We start from the raw sequence: 10,682 nt of genomic DNA, 5'->3' as shown, positions 1-10,682 counted from the left end.
TCATGTCTCTTTTCTTTGATCAATAATTACGAATGGTTTCCATTTCCCTCAGAAAAAAATTCAAGACTTTCCATGATATATATATACAAGGTCCTATGTGACCACGCCTCTGGCTATCTTTTCTGACCTCATCTTGAATTACTCTTTTCCTCACTCTGTTCCACCCACAATGGTCTCCATACTGTTCCTAGAATATGCCCAAGTACTTTCGCACCTCAGGGCCTCTGCCTGGAATGCTCTTCTCTACTGCCCTCATGGTTCACCCCTCTGCTATGTCAATCTTTTGTGTCAAGGACTTTCCTGACACAATTATGTAAAATCACAATCCTCCTCCTCCCTCATGTTGCTACTTGTCTTCTTCCTTGCTTTCTTTCCCTCTGTAGTGACCTCCACCGTCTAACATACTTATTTCTTACTGTCTGTTTTCTCCAACATGAATGAAAGCTCTACCAGGACGGAGATTTTTCTTCTTTTGTTCACTGGTTTATCCCAAATGTTGTGCATGGTACATATTAGATGCTCAATAAATATTTGTTGTTGAATAAATCTACAAATGCTGTATCTGAGGAAATACCATAGTGTTACTGTTAGTGCTAATGTGATGAATAAAGCCCAGGGTCATTTGGAAACTTTTAAGTGCTCATGGGATGAATTACTGCTTTAATATTGTAAGATGCCCAGAGGTAACAAGGGAAAAGTCAGATGAGACCTCTGAGGCTCAATTAGGATGACGGGTATTCCTTCACTCTCTTCTGGTTATGTTCCTGTCACCTGACATGGGATATAGCTTGTTATATGCTGGAAGGAAGGAAACTGAAACTGGGACAGGATTGAAAAATATTATAATGGAGATGGTTCAAAATATCCCTCTTAAACCTAGGTGGGAGACACTCATGAGGAAGATATTATCTCATCATGAAAATCTCCTACTACTATGTGTCCTCTGCCAGTTTCTGTGTTATTTATATTACCCATTACTTCAAGACTGTTATAGGGGCTATTTATAGGGGGTTTCTGATTCTGGAAGAAAACATAAATTGACAGGGGAACATATTTACCATTTATTTAATTTTAAAAGAAGATTATAAAAAACCCATAAAGATAGTAATCCCATTTAGTTGAGAAAAAAAATCTGTGCTTCCTATCATCTGGCTACCTAAAGATACATATGCCAAGAAAATGTAATGGAAGGATGCATACCAAGGTTCTAACAGTGAGTATCTCTGGATGCTAAGACTATATTTTTATTTCTTTCTCTTTCATTTACCTGTATCTCTCATCTCTAATTTTCTACAATGAGCATGTTCTGCTTTTATAATAAAATAAATTATGGACACAGTGGTGGTATTATTAGGCTGCCTGAAGGTATGGGTAGATTATGGGCGATGAGCATGGAGTCTCGATGTTACAAATGACTTTTAGGTTATAAGGCCAACCTCTGCAATATCCTTCCCAAGTGGTTTTCTACTTGTATACCTCTGATGGCACACAGCCTTCTGAGTCAGCCCATACCATATGCCTGACTATGCCTTCCACGCAGTGGAGGTTCTACACTTTGGAGTTGTAAATTCTGGATTTTTGCAATAGCTTCCTACCTGGTCTACTTTCTACTCTTGCCTTGTTATAATCTATCTCCACAAAATGATCCTCCAAAAACCTTAGTTCTATCATGTCATTCTTCTGCTCAAAATTCACTTTCCAGTTTCTACAGACAAAAGTCAAGGACTTTCCATGACATACAAGTTCCTGTGTCCTTGAATCCATCTCCTACATGAAAAACCATCTCCCTTGATAATTGCTTATGTTTTTGAGACCCATCGCCTTCCTGGGAATTTCACTATGGACATTATTCTCCTTTTAATTTATGTTTACAGTGTTTGTCTTTGGGCTGAACCCAGTCTTCCTAGGATTACTGGACATCCCAAAGCAGAGCATGATGTTTCCTTCCTTGTTCTGGATACTTTATTTATTTCACCCAAGTTTGAATTATCCTGTTTAGATGACTAGTCAAGAGGGCAAAGAAAGAAATATCATGAACTAGTGTCTGATTTATACGTTGTTTATGGCTTTGGGAATTTTCTGGTTCTGATACACGCAAACACATACCTATATATAGTTTCAGTCTACTGTAAGGGGAAAAGAAGGGGAGAAAGAAAGCATAAAGAGGATTTGATACTAGGGAGTGAAACTTAGGGAAAAAAAAAACCAAAGCTTTCCTGGTGTTAGGAGAAGTATCACGAACACAAATGTATTCTGGCTCTTTGAATTTTTAAAAGCTACAATCTATTTTGTAATTTAATGAGATTAAATTGTCTTCCGTAAAACAAACACAATAGTGGGCACTGTTGGTGAAGATGGAAAACAGAAGATATAAGAGGAATTGCAAGACATGGTTTTCTTTCTCATAGGACATACTTTCTAGTTAGGGGTGGCACACATGCCTGAAACGGAAAAAATAAAACACCCTGAGAATAGACACAATGTACCATAAAATGAACCATAGACACAGGGCTGGAGAGGACTGGTAAATTAAGGGGGGCTGATGAGAGTGCACTGGTGTTCATATTTCCACTCAGCAAGTATTTTTGCACACCTACTGTCCTATAAACGATTGTGCTGAGTTCTGTGGAAGTGTACAAAAAGAATAAAACATTGACCTTACCCTCTATGTCTGTGGTTCAGTAGAATGCAAGATTAAGCAGTTATAGGAATTTTTAAAGACTTGGGCATATGTTCATGAAAATGTTAAATTTAAAAAATGACACACAGGGGAGGCTGGGTGGCTCAGTTGGTTAAGTGTCCTACATTGGCTCAGGTCATGATCTTGTGATTTGTGAGTTCAAGACCCGCATCCGGCTCTCTGCTGTCAGTGCAGAGCCCTCTTTGGATCCTCTGCCCACCCCACCCCCCATTCTCTTTGCCCCTCTCCACTCTCTGTCTCTCAAAAATAAATAAAGTTTCAAAAAATGACATACAAAATTGCATATTCGATATGATTTCATCTATGTAAAAAGTTCCCAGAAGATTAGAAGAAAGTGTGCTAAAATGTTAAAAAATGTTAATCACATCAGGGTGGAATTATGGTGATTCCCCCACCCCCAACACCCCGCCTAGGCCCAATTTCTTTATACTTTTATGTGCTTACCAATTTCCTATCATAAAATGCATCATTATGTTTTACGGTCATTAAAAAAATAAATTCCACCCTTTTACTAACTTTCTTGTCTTACAGGATAATAAAGACTTGGTCCCTAATCCTGAGGTCATCATTTCTCAGCCTTTGTTCTCATTGTCCTAGCTTTTGACTGCCCATTTTTTCTTAACACATACTTGACTTCTATGGATTTGTACTTTTCTAGATCTTTCACATCTTGCATTTCTCTCTCTGCCTCCCTAGCCCCCCAATTAGTGGCTCTAAAACTGCACCCTTTGCTTTCACTGCTCTCTGGGACTACTGTGTGCACAGGCTAAGGAGTCTCAAGGGTACCACCTGTGACCTCGGCGGCATGCCTGATTCCTGAATCATGACACTTGAATTCTAAGGAGTATCGGGAGCCGGGGAGCTTCTCTATAACGCACATATGCTCTAGCCCTCCCACATCAGATCGTTTTCAAAGGCAATGTAAGGCCATGGGGCAAAGAGAAGAGACTGAGTCTTAACTGAGCCTCTGTTTCCTCATTTGTAAAATTGCACCTAGGGTTATTATGAAGCTTCAAAGAGTTAAAATATGTAAAGTGCCCAGCATGGTGCCCACATGCAACAGCCGCTCCAGGAATGTTCTTTCCCTTCTTTCCCCCTTCCTCCACTTCCACCATCTGCCTGAATACAAGAGTGACAATCTTCGGGGCATATTGTCTGCTGTTCTTATTATATACATCTATTAAAGATCCAGTTAATCTATTTTGGTTGCCATCAAAGCAAAGGATTGCCATCAAAATGTCTATTTATGCAAACAGAATGGAGTACTTTATTGATCCACCAATTAGTAGTGTTCTACTATTTTGGTCTAGTCTCAGCTTTTGGGAGTTTCTTCTGCAGTTAGCAGAATGTCAGTGAATAAACAAATAAAATAAATGTATTGTGTGGGATTAAAACAGTAGCAAAAGGGATTATTGAAATTACTTAGTCTCATTTTTATGATTTTCCTAATGTTTGTTTTAGCTGTTTTTCTATCATTTATGAAGTTTGAGGACAGTAGAGTCCTAGGAATCTGCCCCAACAACCTACACTAGAGTATTGAAAATAAGCATGATTTGTTTTGTTAGAGGACATTTTTCTCTTCCCACCCTGAAATCCCTTAGCATTCAAGGGAGAGGCAGTGTGGTAGAGTGGGGAGTGTTTTGGACTTGGAATCAGACTGGTTGGATTTGCATTCTAGTCTCTGAAGAGTGGGAAATATGTCCTACTTTATAAAGCAAGTGTGAAGATTAAATGAATTAACATCTATGGAATAACTTTTAAGAAAATGCTGGGGGGGGGGTGCCTGGGTGACTCAGTCAGTTGAGCATTCAACTTCGGGTCAGGTCATGATCTCACAGTTTGTGGGTTCAAGCCCCACATTGGGCTCTCTGCTGACAGCTCAGAGCTGGAGCCTGCTTCTGACTCTGTGTCTCCCTCTCTCTTTGCCCCTCCGCTGCTCACGCTCTTTCTCTTTTTCTCAAAAATAAGTAAACATTACAACAACAAGAAAAGAAAATGCTAAGAATGTAATTCATTATTTCTTATGCTGATACACACATCATCAAAGAATGTCTGTCTCTAACCTTCTTGAGATAGTTAAATATTTATTTTGTTTCCCACCATGCTTGCCCTTTAAGCAGTAGCAACAAAAGAAAAAGAAATAATTATTTAAAAAAAATTAGCAGCTGAAGAGCCCCAGCTACTGTATCTTTTGTCACTTAGCAAGTGCATGGCTTAGAGTGAATGCTCAATAAATGTTTATTGAGTGAGTAATGAATGAAAGAGATTTATTCCACTCCTGTGATAGGAATAAAGTCATGGTGACTTTTTAACACAGAGACAACCAAAATCCAGTGACCATTCTTGAAAAGGAACTGTGAAGCTGTTATCACTTACTTAGGGTTGGAGCTCTGTGAACACTGTACAATATATGCCGTTAGGTTTCAGGTTGGCTTCTAACTATTAGTTTCCACTAATCTGCATTTTTTAAATTAATGAACTTTAACATTTGTTGAATACTTTGTAGTTAATGAAGCATTTTCATTTCAATATCCCCTTTAACATTCTAGAGTTGTGCCAAACCTTCATTATAGATGAGGAAATAAAATTTGAAGAAATTAAGTAACTTTTTTAAGGTAGCAAGGAAGGTAAGAAACAGAATGTGGCTGTGAACTCGGGTCCTTTGGGTCCAAGCCCAGGGCACCATGACCTAGGACTCCTTCTGCTATGGCTGCTGTTGATGTGGTGCTTGAGTGTTTTGCCTCTGAGTTTCCCCAGGGCCTAGGATGAGACACCGGGAGGCAATTTGGTTTTGGAGATGCGGAGGGGGAAGCTGGCTGTTCTACAATTGCTTGCTGAGCCATCTGCTCTCTCTTCCTCTTCAGAAATGATGCATTTGTTACTGTGGGCTGCTTTTGCCGAATACTTGGATTATGTCATTTTCCCTGTATGTCACATGTGGGGCATTTGGTGACATGCAACTCAGCCTACAGTAGTTTCCCTATGTAATGTGATAGGTATACGCACATTTGCTTTCATTTCAATGTCTGAACAGTTGTAATGCCATTTAGACAAGAGTCACATGTCTGTGCAACGATAGGAGCCTTCACATTTTCAACTTCCCTTTTTGTATAGTGCTAATAGAAGTCAGAGAAAAAAATATCAAACACACACATACTCACATACATACACACAACAAAAACAAACCAAAGGCATCTAAGAATTAGATGGGACACTGGTCAACCATGTCACTTAGTTTTGAATCAGTAGCAACAATTGTGTGCACAGGTTGTCTGTTATTTTACAACTTAGTATCCAAACTTATTCATGCTTAGTAACAATTATTAACAATGATCCTGGAACAATTTGTAAGTGAACCAGCGGTTGAAAGGCTTATGTGTGGGTGAGAGAATTAAATTTTATTGCTGTAGTAATGTTGGTCAAATGGTTAAGAATCACCAGACTTGGGTTAGCGCTGCTGCTCATCTGCTTTATGACCTTGGGGAGGTAATTTTACCTCCTTAGGCTTCAGTTGTCCCATCTATAAAATGAGAGGAAAAGGTTTTTGGAAGTTCTAACCCTGTGGATCTGTGGCCATGTGATTTTGTGATATGTAGAAATTACAGATGATATGCATGCATGGGATGTATTTTCAGGGATTGGGGAAATGGCACCAAACATTCTGTTTTTCTCTTTGTGAGTATAGGGAAGGATTATAGGAGAGTTGTCAGGCTGTGAAGATCTCTCCAAGCATAGATGGAGTATGGAGTTTATTGTTTAGCTATAAAGCCTATATGAGGCAACATTTTGGCAACAGAAGACTGGAAAAATTCCATTTCTGAGAACGTGTTTATGCCTCCATGGTTTATTAGGATATTCAGAATCTCTGAAAACTTGATGCGTGGCAGCTTATCTCAGACTGGATTTATGAATTAATTATTTCTTCAAGCATATAGTGAGTACTTACTATGTGGCAACCACTGTGTTAGATGCTAGGGATTCAAAGGTGAATTAAATTCATTACTTGACCTCAAGGGAGAAACTATGTGGGGAGGGGTGTATGGGAACTCTCTGTACTTTCTGCTCAACTTTTCTATAAACCTAAAACTGATCTAAGAAAAAAGTTTATTAAATAATGATGGAGACTTATCAAAGGGACACAGGTACCAGCTTGAGGGGGCTCCCATTCTGGGACAATGTGCATATCAAAATAATGATTTCAATTGATTATAATCCCTTGAGTAGATTAGAAATCCATGAGCCCACACTGATTAAATAAATAAATGAATAAATAAACGAACAGGTGGAGATTGAAAAGTTCTTCCTTATATGCCAAGTAATAAATGTAGAAAGAGTTATGTAATTAAGAGATCACCATTTGGCAATTATCAAAAGGAAAGGAAATGGAAATTCTTGTGCATTACTGGTTGGAATTTACTCTTATCAGTCATTCTGGAAAGGAATATAACAGTGTTTAGTGTGCATACATCCTATGGTCCAGCAATACCACTCCTGGGTATAAATTCCTACAAAGGCACAACGGGGTGCTGTGTAAGTATGTAGTAGAAAGTTGAAAGTCAAGTATGACTCTCTTTCTGCAGAGAATGGATAAATGAGGTATACTGGATGGATATTATAAAATACTATGCAGTAATAAAAATCAGTAAACTTTAATATACATAGCATATAGATTTTACACACACACACACACACACACACACACACACACACACACACACCACATAAAATGCATAGTGTTGAATGAGAAACTGCCAAACGCTTTATCCACATGGTTGTACTATTTCACATTCCAATCAGCAGGATATATGAGAATTCTAGTCCCTTCACATCCTCACAAATACTTGATGTAGTCAGTTTATTTAATTTTAACCATTCAAATAGGCAAGGAATGATATCCAATTGTGGTTTTGATAAGCATTTTTTAAATGACTAATGTCAAGTGTCTTTTTATGTGCTTATTTTCCCTCAATAGATCTTTATTTGTTCAAAATTTTGCCCGTTTTTAAATTGGGTTATTTTATTATTATTGAATTTTGAGTTTTTAAAATATATTCTAGGTTCAAGTCGTATATCAGATATTGTATTCATTCAGATATTTGCATTTAAATATCCTATATATACTTGTGTTTATGTATACTTGTATTTGTGCCCTAAATGTAAGCACTTTGTAAGGGTATTTTGCTGGTCTGTGATTTTGATTTGTTTGTTGTTGTTGTTGTCTTTACAATGTCTTTTAAAGAAGTTTTAAGTTTTGATGAAGTCCAGGTTATTATTTTTCCCTTTTAGGGATTGTGCTTTTGTTGTCCTACATAAGAAATGTTTGTCTAAACCAAGATCACAGAGATTTTCTTATATCTTTTCTTTTCTAAGTTTTACAGATTTAGGTTTTACACTTCTGTATGTGATCCATTTTCAGTTAATTTTTTAATACAATGCAAAATATGGATTGAAGATCATTTTAAAAAGATAAATATTTCATTATTTTACCACTGTTGGTTGAAAAGTGATTCTTTCTCCAGTGAATTGCCTCTGAATCTAATTTGTTAAAAATTAGTTGCCTATACTCAGTCGGTTAAGCGTCCAACTTTGGCTCAGGTCATGAACTCATGGTCTGTGAGTTCGAGCCCTGTGTTGGGCTCTGTGCTGACAGCTCAGAGCCTGAAGCCTGCTTTGGATTCTCTGTCTCCTTCTCTCTCTGCCCCTCCCCTGCTCATGCTCTGTCTCTCAAAAATAAATAAACGTTAAAAAATTAAAAAAAAATTAGTTGCCTAGATATGTATGGGTCCACTTCTGGACTCTCTTCTATTCCATTTATCTAGTTCTCTATCATTTCACCAGCAATACATTGTTTTGATTGCTATAGCTTTATAATGAGGCTTTAAATCAGGCAAACTTTGTTCCTCAAACTTTGTTCTTTTACGGATTTGTTTTGGCTAGTCTAGGTTCTTTGCATTTTTATATGAATTTTAGAATTGGGTTTTTAATACCTAGAAAATGGCATACTAGAATTGTTATTGGGATTGCATGAAATCTATAGATCAATGTAGGAAAAGTTGACCCTTCACCAATATTGAGTCTTCCAACCTATAAACAAAGTATATCTCTCCATTTATTTTGGTTTCCCTTCATTTCTCTCAGCAATGTTTTGTATTAAGTATTACTCATATTTTTAAAGATTTATCCCTAAATAAGAAATTCTGTATTTTATTATAGTAAAATCTAGCAATAGATGTGTGTGTGTGTGTGTATATATATATATATATATATATATATATATATATATTTACATTATGGTTTGTGCTTTATGAATCTTACTTAAGAAGACTTTTCATATCCCTAGGTCACAAAGATATTCCCACATTTTATTCTGTTAGCTTTACAGTTTTACCTTATATAGAAGTGTCTTTAATCCATTCTAAGTTCACCTTTGTAAATGACGTTAGGCAGGGGGGTTCCAACTTTATTTCTATTCATATAGTGAGCCTATCTTTCTAATACCATCTAGACAAATTATTTTCTCCTTATTTTAAAATGCTTCTTTGTCTTATATCAAGTTTTCATACATACATGCGTTTATTTCTGAGTTCTCCAATTGGCTGTATTGACCTATCTGACCTTCATCAGTACCATACTGTTTTAATTCCAGTGACTTTTTAAGAAGTCCATAATATTTGGTTAGAGGAAATCACTCCTTCCTTTCTCTTCTTTTTCAAAGTTTTACAAGCTATTTGATGACTTTTACAACTTCTTGTAAAGTTTGGATGTTTTTTTTCAAATGCTTTAAAAAAGCTGAAATTTTCTTTGCGATTGCATTGACTTCATAGGTAAAGTGGGAAGAGTTGACTAGGTTAATCATCTCTCTGTGACCCTGGCATAGCACTCCATTTACTCATAGTTTCTTTGATGTCTCTTATTGGGGTTTTCCTTTGTTGTTTGTCTTAAATGCTTTGCCAATTCCAAGCCTTCACTAACGGACTCCATTCGTGTGTTGGGCATTCCTTTGGCACTCAGGCAGGTAGTATACAACTCTGCCTTAGCTTTCACTTCCTGCTTGCACAGAGCCTCAAGTTCAGAGGTGATAAATTAATTAGGTCTTTCCTGGGCACTGTTGTGTATGTGGCTTTCTGGATTCCAGGAATATGTTAGAGCTTTTCAAAGCCCCTTAATGGACATCTCATTCCCCATATATATATTTTAATGTTTTTAGATCAGCTTCTTATTGGCCCCAACTCTCATCAACACTATAGGCAGTTGTATATTAAATGTTGGCCACTGATTGTTTTAGACAAACACCTCCAGGGAAAATGCTGTTCTCATTGAATTAGTTGTATAAAGATTGGAATCAGGTTGTATAAAGATAAGCTCTGCAAATGGAGATTACTAGGGAAACTGCCAGACAGATTTAATAGCAACAATTTTCTGGAGATGGGGCTTCTGGGCAAACATGGCAGCCTCTTTTGGTGGTTGCAAGGTTGCTGGTATTCATAGTTGCCATGATTTCGAGGCTGTTGGTTTTCAAGACTACCATGGAGATGAGAGAGGAAGATGCTGGTAGGGCAAGATGCCACAAAACTCACTGCTTGTATTAAGATTCAGCCATTTTTTTTTTTCTGAATAACTCCTCCTTAGATTGTTGTGAGTCTTTGGTTAGTCTCCAGAGTTCTGAAAAAGTTGATTTTGGCCTTTTTTTTTTGGTGGGGGGGAGGGGGTTGGTGTTTTTACAAAGGAAGAGATTTTTAGAGGTTCTTAATTCATCATTCCAGAAGTCAGTCTCTTTTAGATACTTTTTAAAGTATCTAAAATACTTTTTAAAAAAATCCATTGAAATACCCATGATTTTTTTTTTTTTTTTTAGTTCTTTAGTATCGTGAGTTACAATGATAGATTTCTTTTGCATTCCTAGGGAAAAATCCACAAGATCATGATGTATAATTTTTAAATATATTTTTGAATTCAGTTACTTAATATTTCATTTAGAATT

The sequence above is a fragment of the Lynx canadensis genome, chromosome D4 (assembly GCF_007474595.2).
Source record: "Lynx canadensis isolate LIC74 chromosome D4, mLynCan4.pri.v2, whole genome shotgun sequence".
Classification (NCBI taxonomy): domain Eukaryota; kingdom Metazoa; phylum Chordata; class Mammalia; order Carnivora; family Felidae; genus Lynx; species Lynx canadensis.
Note: the sequence above shows the minus strand (reverse complement) of the source record.